The following is an 18,539-nucleotide window of genomic DNA, read 5'->3' as shown; positions in this document are numbered from 1 at the left end:
ACCAAGTTTGTTTTGTGGTAGGTGCTTAGCTCTGGATCAGTTGCTTTGTTTGTCTAACTTCTTTCGCAATTCCTCTCCTTTTTGTTGTTAGGGGAATTACCCTGGATGGCTGTGGGAGTGATATTTCAATTTACTTTTGTGTGAAAACAAATGACTAAAACAGACTTGAAATTTCCTCTACTTCCAGTCCCCACTTAAAAGACTCTTTTGGGTCTGAGCGAGATCCTCAGTGTGGGTAAGATTGGATAATGCTGGGAATCAGAAGAAAATAGTCATGAGGAAGGAATCTACATTCAAAACTGTAGTCAGTGGTTTGCCCCACACTTTTTAAAGATTTATTTATTGTTTTACTGGAAAATCAGATAGAGAGGAAGAGAGACAGAGAGGAAGATCTTGCATCCACTGATTCACTCCCCAAGCAGCCACAATGTCTGCAACTGAGCTGATCTGAAGCCAGGAGCCAGGAGCTTCTTCTGGGTCTCCCACGCAGGTGCAGGGTCCCAAAGCTCTGGGCCATGCTTGACTGGTTCCCATCCAGGCCACAAGCAGGGAGCTGGAAGGGAAGCAGGGCTGCCGGGATTAGAACTGGTGCCCATATGGGATCCCAGTGCGTGTAAGGCAAGGACTTCAGCTGCTAGGCTACTGCACTGAACCTGCCTCTACAAATATTTTTAACAATTCACTTGATATTTTTTCTCAAGTGTAAATAAATAAGACACCATCTGGTTGAAGACAGACAGAAAAACAGAGTTTATGAGGGAATTGGGGCGTGTCTGTGGGACCACATGCATGGGTCACTCCAGCAAGGCGCTATAGCAGAGAGACACAGAAAACTTCACAACCCCCAGTAGGCAGTGGACAGGAGACAAGCTGCCTGGAGTTAAAAGTGGGTCAAAAACGCTTGACAAGGCTTCTTTAGTGGTGTTGAAATCAGAGCATATCAATGAACAAGAGTTGAGAGTTGATTGAAAAGTGTATCTACTTACATGGAAAAATGATATCGAAATGAAGGTAATAAATGCCCACTTTTAAGTGAGCATTGTATTCTCTGTCATCCCTCCTGTAAGGCTGTGTGTTTCTAATGTATCTCTGAGGCAGAAATTCTATTGAATGTTGTGCTACTATGAGTTTCTTCTCAGTTCCCAATTCAGCAGCTCAGAAATGGTCAGGACAGAAATACACCATGGATATTGGCAAATGATTACAGGCAAGCTTTCTTTTGGAGAGCTGTTCATTAAACATTTCCCAGCAGAGCATGATCGCTAGGGGATGGCACGCAAGCAGAGGCACAGAGACTGATAGGGTTTAGATCAGGAAGGGCTTTGGATGCCAAGTTCAGGAGCTTGAATTTCACTTGAAAGATAATAGGAAGCGCTTATATCATTTCGGTTTCACAGCGAGGGCTGTACAGCCTGCAGTGGACTTCACTGCGACCCAGAGATTACTGAGGAGACCTTGGTAACAATGAGGAAAAGGAGTTTGGTTTGCGACCCAGAAGTTGGACTTTGTGAGCGATGACATGTGGGCCAATAGGGAGAGATCATCCTAAGAAACTCAGGCTCTGCCGGAGGTACTTGTTATGAAGTATGAAGTAATAATGTGTATCAAGCATGGTCCAGCTGTGCATGAATGGCTGGACAGCGTGTGAGAGTGTCCTGCAGAAGGAGCCAGGCCCAAAGTGCTTCTTTGTTACTTCTCTGCCTTCTGGGAATTTATCTTTCCTTCCTAGGTTCCCAGAGGGAAGGTTCTCTTTGACCCCTTTGCCTATGGACTGTATCCATGTGACATCATGGGGCTAGGGGCACAGCACTAGTCCCTTTATTTCTAATGTATCTGTGGACATGATGATCTCACCTATTAACCTCTCTTCTCTCCCCATGGAGCTGTTGAGAGAAGGGGAATATACCAGTAATCTTCCTTGTGATGTTAGATTGTATTACTAGCACAAGGGCAAAAACTGGAAGAGCTCCCTGGCACACAGAACAGTAAAATCCAGTCAGATGTCATTCTTGAAAAGCAGCAGGAAGTTCCATGGTGGATGTTGGATCTCCCTGCAGTGACTCCCATCTGTGTCTGTGGTGTGGAGCAGAGCCCTAAGCATTGGTGGGTTGACTGGTTGGCATCAGCCCTTCCAGCTGAGTCCAAAGGGTAATTTGCTTGCTTTGGCCTGAGGACAGCTGGCTGCTGGCCAGTACTCAGCCACTTTGGTCTTGGTCCTCAAAGGTCCCTGACATTAGTAGAATCCATGGAGTGAGTCACTTTCTATCATCCTGAAGTGTGTTGTGGAGGCACAATGCCAGATGTTAACAGGGAGAGCCCAGAGAAGCCTCGCTGAATCACTCACATGATATGTGAGTCGTTCATTTTTGTTCCTTACCTTTGCTCTCTGTTTGTTTCCTTTAGACCACGCATCACCATGTGTTACTTCTTAGTCATTCCTTTAGTGTAACCACCTTCCCACATCTTCAACCCAATAGTACGGAAGTTTGGTGAGCTCAATAATATTTATTTATTTATTTATTTATTTATTTATTTATTTTCATAGAGTTAGGAAAAGAAGAAAAGATCTTCCATCTGTTGGCTCACTCCCCAAAACAGTTGGGGATGGGCAAGGCTGAGGCCAGGAGCTTCCCAGGTGTCCCAGGTGAATGCAAGAACACAACCATGTGGATCACCTTCTGCTTTCCCAAGCACATTATCAGGCAGCTGGGTTAAGAATAGAGCAGTCAGAATTCAAGTCAGCATGATAAACAGTGGTTTAACCTGATACAGCACACCGTCCTTTCTGTTTCATGCCTAGCATCCTGAACCATGCACCTGACACCCAGACATACTTGTTATAGCTCAGATGAGTGAGTGAATAACTGACTCCCCAGTCCATCACTTTCCATTTCATTATGGTCCTATAATTTGCTGTGAGTTGGTGTTGCCTACTTCAAAGTGAAAGAGATGAAATATTGAGAACCAACACACCAGGTGAATTTGCTACAGTGACAGCTGCTGCAAGCTGAACACTGATCGGGAACCTTGCTAAAACTGCTGTCAGGTGACTTCCCGGATGTTATCTCATTTGATCTTTCAAGGACACCAGGGAGCAGGCAGTACTGGTATTCTTGCTTTGTGTATGGAGAAAGTTGAGGTGTGAATAGAACTCAGCTGCATGAGGTCTTAAAGCTAGACCATGACAGAGTTGAGAACACCATACAGATTGGTCGTGCCAGGCCCCGCTCTTTCCCTCAAGTGTCCATGCTTTGAAAACTTAGAGAAGCATTTTAGAATTATCTATGATTTTAAAAACATACCATTTTTCCAATGTTCTACCTATGGAGAGTCTGACTGAATTGGCCTGAGGTCTGACTTGTGGACTGATTTGTCATCAGCATCCACTCACACAAAGTTGGGAACTCTTGCTCTGAAAGTCAGATAAGAAGGGACTCAGGCAAGCATATGTCCACAGGGGCAGCCAGAGGAGAGGTTTCTAGGAAAGGCTTTAGCGATAATGTAGTGGCCCACTGGAAGGAATGCACAGTCCAGAGAGAAGAGGGCTTGGGTAAGACATTCCCCTTAAAACTCAAGGCCTGACTTACTTACCTGTGATTTGCGCATGCTGAAAATGATAACACTGTGTGGTTGGAATCAGAGGAGCTGAGTGTAAAGCGAACTGAAATCTCTTTAAGCGACTTGAAATGTTAGATGACAACAAGACAGAAAGTGAGAGGCTGGAGTCACAGGACTGATGGTCCACTTCCAGACCGAGGGCACTGCCCGCATGTTTCTGGGCAAATCATTGTACCTCACTCAGCCTCAGATGTTTCAAAAGCAAAATAGCCTGCCCTCCAGGGTTCCATGATGGTGAAAACAATTGTCTGTAAAGGGTTTGGTATATGAGAGTTACTCAAATATTTCTGGGACTGGCACTTGTTGTAACAGGTAAGGCTGCCACCTGGTGATGCTGGCTTTCCATATGGGTGTGGGTTCATGACTCTGCTGTTCCACTTTTGATCTGGTTCCTTGCTAATGTCTTAGGAAAATAAGCAAAAGATAACCCAAGGGTTTGGACCCCTGCCATCCATGTGGGAGATCTGGATGGAGCTCCTGGCTTGGACCTGGTACAGCCCTGGCTATTGTAGCCATCTGGAGAATGAACCAGCACATGGAAGCTCTCTCTCTCTCATTTCCCTGCCCACCTGCCTAGTTCTGACTTGCAAATAAGTGAATTTTTAAAAATATTTATGTGATTGACAAATAGTGCTCAAATAGGGTTTTGAAGAAAGGACACAGTCATCCTTTGTGGTTTGATGGTGCATTCCCTGTGAGATCGTAGGTGTGGCTAATTTATATGGAATCAAGGAATCAGGTTTGGATTGAGCATTAGAGGAGATAATGCAAGAAAAGGACTCAGTATGGTAGGTGTCCCCAGCCCTGGCCCGGTGCTCAGTCTTGTTGTAGTGCTGACAAACTCTGAGAGGCACACACTGCTATTTACCCAGGAGTTGGACTCCTGGGTTAGGCACATAAGATTTAACAAGTGGACTTAATCCTTGGACCTCATTTCCCAAGTCTGTAGAATGAGATGACAATGCTCATGTCACTGCATTGTGAAATATGATGAATTATACCAGGAATGGAGCTCAATACTTGACATAAGGAAAGAACACAGACAATCGCTTCTCGGCCTTTTGGCTAAGATCAAGTCAAAGAACACAGACAATGTCAGTTTAAGTTCTGGCATTTGGCAAGATGGCATCTCCTCCTTGGGCTGGGCTGAGCTGAAAAGCCACACTATAGATCAGGGGCCAGGTGGGCAGAAGGAGAGAAAAAAGTGCTGTCTACACGGGACTGTGTTGGCAGACCCTGGAATGCACATTTCAGTGGCAATTACCTTTCTGTTTCTTGCAAGAGAAGCAGTAAAAAGTCCCTGAATGCTACTTGAGTGCTCAGGCAGCATACAGTGCATGGGAGTTTTGCTTTCTCTGGGGGAAAGACCTTCAACACACCTGAAAAAGGGAAGCTTCTCTGAAACTCAGGTCCTGTAAGTATCAACTTATCAAAACTTGTTTCTAAACTGCAAATAGAAGGAACTTCAGTTCACTTCGTTCTCTGCTCTTGATTCCCAGAGAAGGAAACCGAGACCGGTAGAAGCAGTTAGCCCCAGGGTCTCACAATTTACCAGTTCAGATACCCGAGACCGAAACCCAGGTTTGCTCACTCCTGGTCCATTCCACCCTGGGCATTTTTGCGTTAATGAAGATTGTTGTGATACAAGTGGGAGTGAGAGGGCAGAGGCACTGTAAACAAGAATGGTAGTAAAAATATCTCACAGCCAGTGTGATGTGAGCATCAGCTAATGAGAATCCTATCTAAGGACCCTGGGCAAACATTCCTTCTGTCCATGTTGACTGAATGTTAGTGGGGCTCTGCTGGGACAGTGGATGCTCCCTGTGGGCAATGGGATCAGGAGAGATGGTTAATATTGTCTCTTTGTTCTGAAGTTCCTAGAGATGGAGAATTTTCTCATGACTTGACTGACAAACTTGTATTTAGTGATCCGGAACAGACATTTTTTTTTTTTTCAATCTGGAGAACTGGTATAATGTCCATTTTTGATCATTCAGCAAAATTCACTGGAAATTGTTAAGATGACAAATGCCATATCTTTAACATTTACAGCATACTGAAATCAAAATTTCAACAATACATTTTCAGATAAGAACTAAAAGGATGCTGCTGGTTACAGATATAAAGTCCAAGTTTGTGTTCTTATATTAAGATTTAGTTTGAAGATCATTTATTCCACACAAATGACTACATTTACTTTATATATTTCTTGCAATATGGGAAGAGATTATGTTTATCCAGTTTGGGAAAAAAGATAAGTTATATTTTTTAAAAGGAATTTGCTAGATAATGAAACACAAAGGTGTGACTAGTTCAGATTTTAGAGCAGACTTGAGCAGCTCTTTTTTTAAAAGAAATATTTATTTATTTTTATGGGAAAGGCAGATTTACAGAGAGAGAAGGAGAGACAGAGAGAAAAATTTTCCTTCTGTTGGTTCACTCTCCATGTGGCCGCATGGCTGGAGCTGAGCTGATCCAAAGCCAGGTCCAGTAGCCTCTTCCAGATGCCCCATGTTGGTGCAAGGTCCCAAGACTTTGGGCCGTCCTCTACTGCTTTCCCAGGCCACAAGCAGGGAGCTGGATTGGAAATGGAGCAGCTGGAACATAAACCAGCACACATACAAGAATCTGGCACTTGGAAGTAGAAGATTAGCCAATCAAATTATTGCACTGAGTCCTCGAGCAGCTCTTTTGAGAAAAGTTAAAAAGTGTATAGATTTGTCAACTTTAAATGGATGAGCCACTTTAAACTGTGCTGTGGAGATTGTTACCCCTTTGAAGTACTCCATCTGCTTTTACAGGTGTCAAACTAGTGAGCCTAAGTTGCCTTTGATTTTGGAAGTGGCAGTGACCTATATGGTAACCAAAGGTGAAAGGATGAGCAGTGTCCCCTGCCATGTTCCACATAAGGGCCAAGGAACTCTTTCCCTAGGGGAGTTCTAGATGCAAACTTCCACAAACTTTTTTTGGCCATCAGTGGGGAAGTTAAAAAAAAGATCATGACCTGTACAGCATGAACCAGTGTGAAATCAGAGGCGATGCATAACTAGAAATCAGAAAGAAACAGAGACTCAAAGCACAGATTTATAAAATCAGGTGAGGGGAAGGCAGAGGTTTTCCTTCTATGAGAGGGAGAGGAACCCTGCTGAGATGTCCCCAGCCATTTAAATTTTCTTCCAGTGTCTAATTTCTCTACTGCTGTGGCAGTAGTCAGAGGTAGCATCCTCATTCCTACTACTAACTAGCCTCTGAGAACTCCAGGACAGCAGCATGTACTAGAGAGAGGAGGACAGGGTTCCACGCTGAGCAACACACGCCTGTGTGCTCATTATTTTAGCAGGACACCTGCATCTGAGGGCTTCAGCCATGCCTACTGTTGCTTTGCATACAGAATGCCCTAATGGAATTTGTTGCCAAACTGCTCAATTTAGACCTGTGCTTCTCCCTCTCAACCTGTTAATGTCTACTCTGTATGGACTCTGGCAGAAAAATAGATTTACTATTTCTTGAGAAGGAATAATTATTTGTTGTGAGAGATGGACCTTTGCCTGTAGTAAGTTTTTTTCTTTTTCTTTTTTATTTATTTATTATTTTTAATTCATTAATTACATTGTATTATGTGACACAGTTTCATAGGTACTTGGGTTCTCCCCACCCCTCCCCAAACCCTCCCACCATGGTGGATTCCTCCACCTTGTTGCATAACCACAGTTCAAGTTCAGTTGAGATTCCCCCATTGCAAGCATATACCAAACAAAGAGTCCAGCATCTTATTGTCCAGTCAAGTTCAACGGCTTCTTAGGTATACCCTCTCTGGTCTGAAGACAGAGCCAGCAGAGTATCATCCCGATCAATTAAAAGCTCCAACACACCATCAGCAAAAATTTACATCATTATGGAATTAATTGACATAGTAATGAGTAACCAATATGTAAAAAGTAAATGCGAGTTCTTAACCACCTTCTGTGACCACCTCATTGACATTTCAGTTTTAGTTTATACACAACACATAACATACATAACATAACATGTTATACATAATATCATATCATCTTAAATTAAGGCAAACATGTGGTATTTAACCTTTTGGGATTGGCTCATTTCTCTTAGCATTATGGTTTCCAGTTGGGCCATTTGGCCACAAAGAACTGGATTTTGTTTTTTTTAATAGCTGAGTAGTATTCCATGGAGTAGATGAACCATAGCTTTCTTATCCAATCGTCTGTTGATGGGCATTTTGGCTGCTTCCATGTTTTTGCAATTACTGATTGTGCTGCTATGAACATAGGAGTGCATGTTGGTTTCTCATAAAACAATTGTTCTGGATATATTCCTAGGAGTGCTATTGCTGGATCATATGGTATGTTGATTTTGAGTTGTCTGAATGTTCTCCATACTGATTTCCATAGAGGCTGTACCAGCCTGCAGTCCCACCAGCAGTGGAGTAGGGTTCCCTTCCTCCCTGCCCTCCCTCCCCCCGCAACCTCGCCAATAAGTGTTGTTGGTGCTTTTATTCATGTGGGCCAGTCTTACTGGCATTAGGTGGTACCTCATTGATGTTTTAATTTGGATTTCCCTTATTGCCAGGGAACTTGAGCATTTTTTTATATGTTTATTTGCCATTTGGTTTTGTTCCTTTGTGAAGTGTCTGCCCATTTCCCGTGCCCATTTCTTGAGTGGCTTGTTTGTTTTGGTATTTTGGCTGTTTTGTAGTTCTTTGTATTTTCTCCCATTCTGTGGGCTGCTTTTTTACTTTGTTGATTGTTTCCTTTGCTGTACAGAAGCTTCTTAGTTTGCTGAGGCCCCATTTGTTTATTCTGGTCTTGATTTCTATTGCTTTTGGCATCCTTTTTAGGAAGTAGGGACCTACCCCTAGATCTTGCAGAGTATTTCCAACATTTTCTTCCAAAAGTTTAAAGGTTTCTGGATGTAGGTTTAGATCTTTTATCCATTTAGATTTGATCTTGGTGTATGGTGAGAGATGTGGGTCTATCTTTTTGTTTCTGCAGGCTATCAACCAGTTGTCCCAACAGCATTTATTGAACAGATCTTCCCATTTGCCAGGATTATTGTTTGTCCTTTTGTCAAAGATTATTTGGCTGTATCTGTGTGGGTGCCTGTAGTAAGTTTTTAAAAATTATTTATTTTGAAAGATAGTTGGGCCCGGTACCGTGGCCTAGCAGCTAAAGTCCTCACCTTGAATGCCCCGGGATCCCATAGGGACGCCGGTTCTAATCCCGGCAGCTCCACTTCCCATCCAGCTCCCTGCTTGTGACCTGGGAAAGCAGTCGAGGACAGCCCAAAGCTTTGGGACCCAGCACCTACGTGGAAGACCCGGAAAGAAGTTCCTGTTTCCCGGCATCGGATCGGCACAGCACTGGCCCGTTGCGGCTCACTTGGGGAGTGAATCATTGGACCGAAGATCTTCCTCTCTGTCTCTCCTCCTCTCTGTATATCTGAATTTGTAATAGAATAAATAAATGTTTATTAAAAAAAAGAAAGATAGTTATAAAGAGGTGGTGGTGGGGAGATTGATCTTTCATCCACTGGTTCACTCTCCTAATGGCCACATGGCTGGGGCTGGACCAGGAGTTTCTTCTGGATCACCGATATTGGTATAGAGTCCAAGTCCTTGGGCCATCTTCTGCTGCTTTCCCAGGTGCACTAGCAGGGTACTAGATTGGAAGTAGAGCAACCAGAACTCAAACTGGCACCCACATGGAATGCCAGCATTTCAATCAGAGGCTTAACCTACCATGTCCCAATGCCAGCCCTTTAAATTTATTTTTAAGTGTTGGGTCAATGTACAATACTTGCACTTGTTTAAGAAATACACGTGCAACATTTAAAACATATACACAGCTTCAACAGACCCTATGCAATAGCCAGTCTTTCTGTATCTGTATTTGTGTCTGTTTTCTAGCTACCCCTGTTGTAGCTTTTTATGCAGAATATTATGTAGTCACTCCTGTGAGTCAATAAAACCTGTTATATTCACTGTGATATATTTTAGTACCCATTGGCTAACCACCCACAACCTCTTCTTCCTACTCTTCCCCACCCTCTATTAATTACCATTTTAAATTCTGCTCCATCATATGTATTATTAGCATGACTTTAAACTGCTACATATGAGAGGGAACATGTGTTATTTGTCTTTCTGTGTTTGACTTATTTCACTTAACATGACACGTTCAGCTTCATTCATTTACCTGTAAATATCAAGTTTCATTTTTTTCTGGCACCTTTTATAGATAGGTAATATTTAAGAAATTTCTGGAAAATAATTTGTTTCTTGCTACAAGTATAAGGAAATGTTCTTATTGCTCCCAGGAATGGATCCAAGTTAGTGTCAGAACTGAGTTTCAGGAGGGCATGGCTCCAGCTGTAGGCAACTGTCTAGGTTGGCTTGTACCTAGACAAGTGTTGCACTGCTGGGAGAAAAGCAACTGGCAGCTGGTGGGCATTCTGAACCTGGTTAATGCCAAATTTGTGTTAACTATATCAGTGTGCTAGCATAGTTGCTTTTTTCTTAATTTATTTTAATGTGGAGTTAGTGGGGAACTCCATGTTGGGACATGTTATATCGGCTCCCAGGTGGGGGCCTGCAGATTGCCTAAGGAATGAGTCTGGGGACATATTAGAGTGGGGGTGGCTGAGGGCATGCTTGACTGGGAAGGAATGACTTCTGGGGATCTACATGGACTGGGCCACTGCACTTGCAGGTAGGTGAGGGAGCAGAGATGGTGAGGTTTAGAGGAAGTAAACCAGAAGGCATGTCAGCATCAGGCCAAGGTACCTACCCATGTAGGAGACCTGGCCTGGGCTAAACAGCATCACCCACTGCATGCTGGCACTGACAAAAACTGGGGCAAGGGGGTTGCCTGACTGGGCTAGGCTGTAGTATTTACCCATGAGAACCAGAGCAGGAAGTGAGTCATATCAGGCTGGGCTGCAGCACCCACCTGAATGTGACAGAACTGGATCTGTGGACAGATTCTGTAGGGGGCTTTTTGGCTCACCTCTGTGGGACTGCAGCACCCATTGGTTTACCTGGAGAACAAGGGGTGGTGATGGGACCTGGCAGGACTCCATCTGACACTCACAGGAACTGGAGCCAGGAGGAATCTGGGCAGTGCCATGGTGTAGTACTCGCCAGCACATGCAAAGGCTGGGAGGGCAGATCATGCCAAGCAGGGTTACTGCATCGACTGGCATGTGTGAGACCTGGGGCTAGGAGCAGGACTGGTATGGGAACTTGGGGAACTTCCCTACTACCACAGTTCCTGTTGGGGAGCACAAGAGCCAGAGCTGGGGGGTAGGCCAGGCCAAGCAAGACTGCAGCTTGTGTTAACATTTGTGTGGACTGGATCTGGAGACAAGCCAAGATGGGCCTGGTAGCAGCATCTGCTGGCATACACATAAGAACCAGGATAGGGTGTGGGCCATGCTGGCTTGGATAGGCTACAAACACCCTTACGTGAGTGGTGAGACTGTGGGTGGTCCATGCCAGACTGAGTTGAAGCACCTGCCAGCACACACGAGAGCTAGGACTGGGTTTGGTGGGGAACTCTGGAGACTCCTCTGATGTGCTGCAGCCCCTACTGGTGAGTATGAAAGCCAGGAGTTTAGGAAGACCAGGCTGAGAAACGTTGAAGCATCCATCAGCATGCATGTGGGCTGGGTCTGCAGGCAGGCCAGACTGGGTTTTGCTACAGTACTTGCTGACGCTCACAAAATCAAGAATGGATGTGCGGCAGCTGGGCCAGCTCCAGTACCCACTGGGTCACATGAGAGCCAGATGTGGGGGTGGGCCAGGCTAGGCTAGGCTGTAGCACCCATCAGTGGGAGCTGAAATGGGTGCAGGCTAGTCCAACTTGTCTGTAATATCTGCTGGTGAGTGCCAGCAATGAGGGATGTCCATGCCAGTTTGTGTAACAGACATGTCCATGCAGTTTGTGTAATGGCATATGCAAGATCTGTTCTAGGAGTAGGTTGCTAGGGGAACTCCCCAGATAGGCCACAGCTCCCACTGGTGAGTGTGAGAGCTTGGACTGGGAACAGGCCAGACCAGGCTGGGCTGTTGCATCTGTTGGCATATGTGTGATCTGGTCTTAGGGATGGACCAGACAGGGTCAATCAATAGCACACACTGGTATGAGTAACAGCCAGGATGGGGTACAGGCTAGGTTCGATTGGATCACAACACCTGCCAGTTCACATGAGGGCTGAGGGCAGGCCAAGCTGAGCCAAGCTATAACATCTGCTGGCTAATGCTGAGGTTGGTGATGAGCCATCTCTGGCTGGGCTGCCACACCTACTGGCACATGCAAGACCTGAGGCTGGGAGCATGCCTGATAGGGAAAATTGGGGACTCCTTTGCTGAACTGCTACTTCTGTGGGTGAGTGTGAGAGCCAGAATGCATGTGAGCCAGCTGCACTAGGCCACGCACCAGCTGACAAGTGCCAGGACTTGGTGTGAGTCATGCAAGGCTTGACTGCAGTATTCCCTGGCAGGTACAAGATCCAGGGCTGGGAGCATCCCTAGCAGGAGAACTGTGGGTACTTCCCTGCTAAGCTATACTTACCACTGGTGAGCATGAGAACCAGGGCTGGGAGTAGGCCAGGTTGGACAAGGCTGTGATACTTGTTGGCATACATGAGAGCTGGGCTGGGAGTGGATGGAGGTGGGGCAAGCTGAGCTAAACAGCAATATCCATGGGTGTACATGAGAGTTGGATGTGGTGAGCAGGAGTAAAGCATAGCAGAGGCTGGCAGCCCTATTAGTATGGGGTTGGGGATGGAACTGACCATGCAACTATATCCACTGATTGTGTTGGCTGGTGCAGGTGACAGACCAAACCTGACCCTGTGCTGGCTAGCACACACAAGTCAAGTTTGTGGTCACCCCAGGTTCTTGCATGCAAGAATACATCGACTAGCCTGCTGGACTCAAACTCTGGCCGCAGGGAAAATCATAGGATGTGTGGTCTGATCTTGGAGTGCATGAATTAGGATTGGGCCTCCTCAATTACTGATGCCTGTGCAGTGAAAGCATTTTCAGGTGCAAACAGGGGACATGACAGTCAGCTCCTATAAGTCAGCAGAGGACATTGACTACCTCATCAGAGAATGGAAAGCACAACTGGTTGGATCATTCTCCTGGCCAAGCTTTGCAGCATGTTCCTAGGATGGGGATGCAATAAGATGGAAATTTGTCAACCTGTAGACCTTGGAAAGATTTTTCTCAATGCTGGAGCAATGAAACCAACAACTTCTCAGAACTATCAAAACCACTCAAGTAACACCCTCACAACATTCTTCCCCATATCATGGTCTCTAAGGTGTCATTAAATGACCATCCAGCATCCCATGGTGCTAATGTAGTTTAACAGCAAGCAGCAGTCCCCTTCCCCTCCTCCCCTGTAGACACCATGCTTCTGTATCAACTATATAAACGATATTTAAAACAAAATAAAACATTAAAAATAATGAAAAAACAGACATAGACATGGGTACATCCCCCAGTTATATGCTGGGAGGGATATTTGAGAGCCTTTTTTTTGGTGGAGGGCGATTCTACCTGTAACTGGAAGGAAACAAATGAGATTTCTGATCTGTGATCACTTTGGATCCTTGGAAACGGCAACTTCATGAGGCTGGAGTTGCTCAGGGAGGCCTGGCAGCAACCCCAGTTGCTTCTCTGGATAACAGAAGCACTGAACTGCTTCGATTCCTGCTGACCGCTGTCTCTGTGAGAGGCAGCAAGTGCAGCATCCGTGATGCAAATTTGGACTCCATCAAGTGTTTACCCAACTCTCTCCAGGCACTCTTTTTTTTTTTTTTTTTGGCCAGGCTTGTTTCCTATGGGATCTAGCCCCTCAGCTGCAGAATGTTTTCATCATCATCAACCAGAATGGCACAATTAGGGGTGTCATCATCAATGTGTCATAGGATCTATTGTAATTTGTAGAAACTGGTTGCTATTTTTGCATTCAAGAACACAGACAAAAGGGACATTGAAACAATCCCAAGAGATTACTCATAAGCCTTAATACAGAAAGAAAAATAAATGCACCAATGAACAAAAGAACTGACCCCATGGTTAAGATTCTGTGGCTTTCAATGCCAATTTATTAAGTTATATATGTTAAATATATCACATACATTTCATTTACAGAGAGTAGAATTTCTATGCTAGTGCCCGAAGACATGGGATGCTTATTAGCTAAGTACATATCCAACAACATACAATATGCATTTTACCTTGGGGCTGTGGCGTTTTAACATAAAACATAAACTCAATGAAAGCACGTGGGGCTTGTCACTGAAACCACATAAGCACTACATTTATTCAATCTATATACCCCTGAAACAAAAGAGGGGAAAGTTATGTATTCTAATGACTTTAAGAATAAAATCATTTGATGAAGTTCAGCTTCTCTAGTGCCGCCTTCCTCCTGAATTTGTACGCCATGGGCGTAGGACTTCCCTGTCTGTCACTGTGGCTTGCCATGCTCCAGCATCTGTGTATGTGATGTTACATGACAGATGCTAAACAAAGAAATGATTCATGGATGAGGTTGAGGGCTCCTGAGCTTGGTGTCAGGAGATAGTAAGTCTAGGCTTGATAGTTCAGATGTTCCTGCATGGCATGGGGCCATGCATGTCGCCTCTCTGAGCCTGGGTTTCTGCTTCCTCAAGATGATGCAACTTAGAGAAACTGTAAATCTTGTCAGCTCTAAACCTCCATGACCTTTCTCTGTTGGCAAAGAGCTCAGAGTGACTTCATATCAGACACGCTTTGAACAAGTAGGAAGTGACAGCTACTTCTAGGCTGGAAGCCACTGAACTTTTGACAGACTTCCAGGCTCAAAGTGATCAAATAGAATACATGGAAGTTAGTTAAAAAAGACAGTCATTGACTATTGGAGAAACTTTCAGAAATCCTTCAACTCAATCCCATTAACTTCAACAAAGGAGCGGCTTGCACAAAACCATAATGGATAGTTGCTTTGCTTGAATACTGCTAGGGGCTAAAGAAATGACTATTTGGAAAAAAATTCTATTGGGTAGTAAGTTTCTTTGCTCATTGAGCTATAAATGATCACCTTAGAATTGTAATCCTTTAGTTCTAGAATTCTCTGGGGAGATATTGTAGAAGTTTCCTTCCCATTTCTATGTCACCCTGTAGCTTTTGAAGATACTTTCATTTTCACTAACTTTCCCTCCAATCACTAGAATGTACATTTACTAAGAGCAAAGGAAAATTGGATGAGTCAGGGATTATGAGCAAGATTTAGAAACACAGAATGCAGTTCTAGATACTTCTCAACTGAGTGGTCCTGGATGAATGACATCTCCTACTGGGCTAATATAGTGTTGTCTTTTTAACATGAGGCAAAGGAAAAGGTTAGGGTGAATGTGTTTCAGAACTAAGGAAGCTGAAAATGTGGTTGAGAAAATGGGACTGAACATGTGTGTGGTTCTGACCTACCCACTCTCCTGGGCCAGTCTACTGAGTCCAGTCCAATGAATCACTCAAAGATCAATACATTAATGTTAATACCCAGGATAATGATGTACCCTTAAAGAAAATTCTGCTAAAATTAACAGATACCTGCCAGGACTCTGGGCCCTAGGAGGATAAACAATGCTGAGACAAGAGACATTTGCATGTGTTTTTCAAGGTACAAAACAAAACAAAATTCTGTCCTGAAGAATTAATTGCCAGTGTCACAATCACAGAAACATGATTGAGGGCTTGAGAAAATAATTTGTAAGAGAATAGTTGCTTATATTCTCAGTCATGCTTATATGCATGAACAAGTTGATTTTTTATAATCCAGAGGGTTACTGATGAATACAAAAGTGGAATTTCCTCTGGGGTGACATGGCTTAGATTGCCATGGAACCAGTGACCCTGGAATGCCCTGTTATTAAGCCAATTCTGATGTATTTTAGGATGTGAAAAGATGTACTTTCCATTTTTTCTACTAGACTGAGGGAAGGAGGAGTAGAGAAAGGCTATTAAGGTTATCTTATTAGAATTGTACCAGTGAGATACAGGAAATCTATTCTCTTTATATATATATATATGTATATATATATATATACACACATAGACATATATATGTTTTAATTTAGAAATTTTAACAACTGAAGCAGTTCCATTGTGCCGATACATCTAAACCAAGCTATGGTCAAAATTCTAGTGACTCACACAGTTTGATTATAGTTCCTCTACTCTCCGAGAAGCAGATTTCTCAAGTCATCTCTGGGTCATCCATACAGTTCTTGAATTTTCAAGGGTGTTGAAGACCAGACTCAAGGCCAGAAAATAATTATTTTTCTCTACATGTGGCTTAAAGAGTAAAATATGGTGTCAGTGTTTCCTACCTCTATTTGTTGGTGGAAAATTACCCTTGAGTGACTATTAAAGAAACCACAGCATAAACACACATCATCTTGCTGATAATCATCCTTCATCAAGCAGAACCCATTTTTGTAATGAGAAAATATCTATATACCCAGAGTTAGCTAATTAATTATATAATACCACCAAAGTAAATTAAAGTATCTGTAGATGATAGTGCTGAGTAGTTAGAATTAACATGTCTGGGACTAAAATAACTTATCTTTTTGTCTGCAGGGAGAGAAGACACTTAGTAAATATTTGTGGAATTTGTTCCAGCCCAGCTATTTTAGGGATGTTGAACAAGAAAAATATCCACCCCCATCCTGGAAAAATGAGCTATTTTCTGAATCATGTTCCTCCTATTTTCCTTCCAAACCCTTGAATGCATCCCATTCGCCCCTTTAAGCCCCCTCTCAGTTTTGTATCTATTATCTCAAATTTTGCCTTAATATCTGCTGTGGAGATAGTGCTTTAGAAACAGAGGTTCTGACGGAAGTCTGGTTGGAATGTTTGGCTGTGATGCTTTGAATAGTAAAATGTGTATTACAGAGAATCTAACACAATCAGCAGTACATTCTTCACAAAGCAAGCTTATGACAGAATCAAAATAAATATATGCCAGAGATGTTTCCCTGAAGTTTCATTTATCTTAGGGTATTAGCAAATTCCTGTTCTGAATATATTTTCAAATTTACCATGTTCTCTATGGAACGGTGAGGAGGTTTGAAGGCTCTTAGCACAAAGGTTTCTTGGGGTGGTTGAAGGTGGGTCTTCCATGCAAATCCGTTCCTGGTGACTTGGGGCTGGGGCTCCGTGGAGACTCAGGCGCCTAGAGTATTGTGTTTTCTTAACAGGATGCTTGTTCTGATTATGGAGCTAGGCAAGAGTCACAAAGGAAACACTATCTTCCAATAAACATTGTTCTAGGAATCTGTTAAGGGGATACTTTTTTGTTTTTAATCAAGTTGCTTTTGGAGTTACTGAGAAACCTTTCTTTTTCTGCTTTAAGCAAAGGGTTTTCCCCCTGTCTCAGCTGCCCTTTCCCGTGGTCATCTGAGGACCACCCACCTTCTTTCAGGCTTCACTTCCTCCCTGAAGGTGGAGGTGACCACACCCTTCTCTCAAGGAATCCTGGACTGTTCTGAGCAACTGAAGGTGAGAAAGAGGATTGATGTCAGGTTAGCCCAAGAACAGATTAGGAAGTGCTCTGAGACTCTCAACTACCCAACCAAGAGGCCAGAAATCAATCTGTATTTAATTGTATCTCAACAAATATTAAGTGCTCAGGTGTCTCTCTGCCTCTGTGGTCTCCCAGCATCTAACAGCATTTGCCATCAGTCCCAGCTCAGCAGATAGGGGACATTTATAACAGAAGCTGCTGGAGCTGCCTGCGTGTCACACCCACACGCTCTGAGATTACAAGGATATAGCCAGTTAACCTATTTCATTCCCCAGAGACCTTTGATCATAGGAAACAAACTGATGGATTTGCACTTTGGGAGTATAAACAGAACACTGGCTGAGAGAGTAGCACTGCTCTGCTCCTCCCTGACCGATGAGCGTGTGGGAGGATCACACCCATAGGAGACACAGAAAGGACCCTCTCAATGTCGAGGCTCTCTTTCAAGAAAGAAGTACTGGATGAATTGTTTGGCTAACTTCATATTCTAAAGGGAAAACTCTTGTTAAACATTCTACATGCAGTATTGCAAACCAAACCTCAAAGCAGAGCTAGGTTAATTTCTTCAGATTTGGTTATTGACATATTTTCCTCCCCACAGAATAAGTCTGCTGCACTGTAGCGTCATTCAAACTTGCTGTAGAGTTGGTCTAGTTCAGTAGAAATGTGTTGATTATCTGGAGTGATTTAATCAGAGGAGTATCTTATGTTGTTAGGAGAAAACCAGAAATCTCAGAGTTGCAGTTATTCTTTGGAGTATGTTGATGGCCACTTAACCAGGAAGTGTCCAGAGATACAAGTTCTAAGTAGTCTGTCTTGTTCTTCATGGTGTCTTCCAGATCAAGAGAGTACTCGGAACATAGCAGATGATTAAGAAAACTGAATAAATGCAAATGTCATATCTTTGTTAGATATGTAGGACTCATGCTTACTTGATATTTGTGAACATAATCCAAGAAAAAACTGTTTTCCAATAGCCATCTACAGTATGAAGACCAGTTCATTTTTTGACATTATTCATGAGAAATACTAGCTCTCTTTTTCATTTTTCAGGCAAGTCATATGGAAAAACTAAAAGGATTTTGTCTTTGAGGGGCTCATGCTGTTTTCTATGACTTGCTTTGGACTTTAAAAATAATATCCTGAGCTGAAGCAAATATGATCAGATTGACCAAAAACTGTCACTGGTGACAGGTGTATTTAGGAAAGTGTGAAATAGTCCTCTGTAGATCCTCACATGAATACAGCAACCATTCATTAGGTGATCAATGTTTTAAAAAGTCACTATTCCTCCAAGAAACCATGATAATTTGTTTTCTTTCA

Source organism: Ochotona princeps, chromosome 14, assembly GCF_030435755.1.
Source record: "Ochotona princeps isolate mOchPri1 chromosome 14, mOchPri1.hap1, whole genome shotgun sequence".
NCBI classification, from domain to species: domain Eukaryota; kingdom Metazoa; phylum Chordata; class Mammalia; order Lagomorpha; family Ochotonidae; genus Ochotona; species Ochotona princeps.
Note: the sequence above shows the minus strand (reverse complement) of the source record.